The following is a 1,432-nucleotide window of genomic DNA, read 5'->3' as shown; positions in this document are numbered from 1 at the left end:
CACAAACAATAGCAAGGAAGAAATTTATTATATGAGAGATAGTAAAAAAAATTATAAAAGGGTAGTACGAATTGAATGAATAAGTAAAGCTTAAAAATAATTTTAGATAATTTCTCTTAATAGACGAATACAGAAAGTAGAAATTATATAAATATCAAGGAAATTGATGCGAATTTAAATCTACATGCATATAATGTAATGAATATTTAGACCCACAAATATAAATACATATAAAATAGAAATAAATAGCATTTACGCATGGGCGATAAAAAACAACTTGACGTTGAATGCAGGTGAAAACTAAGGCCATTCTTATTGGTTCCAAGCCCTACTTTATTTCTTTACTTCTTAACAACCGATCGATTCACTTCTATTCTACAATAAATAACCAACCTTGTAGTCACTTTCGACCAACACCTCTTCTGGAATGATCATATTTCGTAGATTACGTGCAAATCCAAAACAATTCCCAAAATTCCGTTATTATATTATTTTTATGATAATTATTTATTAGTTTTCTTATTTACAAACTATACAAGTTTCTCCATCCTAGTGAAGATTGGTCTCTGACAAGACTTTAAACTTTATTGTTTGGACATTGGCATGAGGACCAAAACGTTGGATAAAAGCAAACCATATAGGAGATAAGGATCAACAGGCATCTGTATTTTATTTTTTATCAATAAAAAATTAATAATGAATAATTTATTAATAAACAAATAATTTTTATATTTACTTTTATTATAATAGGTATCTTCGTGTTTATATCGATATCAATATCGATATTTTTCTTTCGATATCCCATCCCTACCATGCACCTGTTTTTTACTTCTGCTATTAATTTTTCTTTAAATTCATCATTATATTATTTAAGTGAATACAATTTCTTTAAATATGTTCTTTATTTTTTATAACCTTTACGCTTGTATTTAAATGTGTGATTATAATTATTGTTTATGTTTTCAGGTAAGTTGCTGGTTTTCAATATACACTCTGAGTAAGTGCTGTTAACAACAGATATACATTAAAGAACCCTGAGAGATGTTTTATGCAAATGAATAGTAAATAAGGATAAGTCGAAATGGCTATGGCGGCGAACTTTGAACGGCGATTTATTAGCGAGCCCCCACCCTCTATAATGAAATTTTATCTTCTCGGCGTGATTTTTCCTTGAAATCTTGGGTGTTAACGGCCAGTAATTCGAAGACATCAGTCATCATGGAATCAGGCGATCAATTAATAATAAATAATTCGACTTACAGTGAGATGCGTAGATGTACTAGTCTCGGTACTTCTATATATATAGGGTTGGCAAATAAGTCATTTCGATTTTTTTGGATGAAAGAATACTAAGTATCTTTTGTACATAATATGTATTTTAATTTACAATGTAATGTTCGATTACCTTACCCCATCTCTCCAACAGATGAAT

The sequence above is a fragment of the Halyomorpha halys genome, unplaced genomic scaffold, assembly GCF_000696795.3.
Source record: "Halyomorpha halys isolate HHAL.00 unplaced genomic scaffold, Hhal_1.1 Scaffold1713.1, whole genome shotgun sequence".
Taxonomy (NCBI): domain Eukaryota; kingdom Metazoa; phylum Arthropoda; class Insecta; order Hemiptera; family Pentatomidae; genus Halyomorpha; species Halyomorpha halys.
This window is presented reverse-complemented; position numbering follows the sequence as displayed.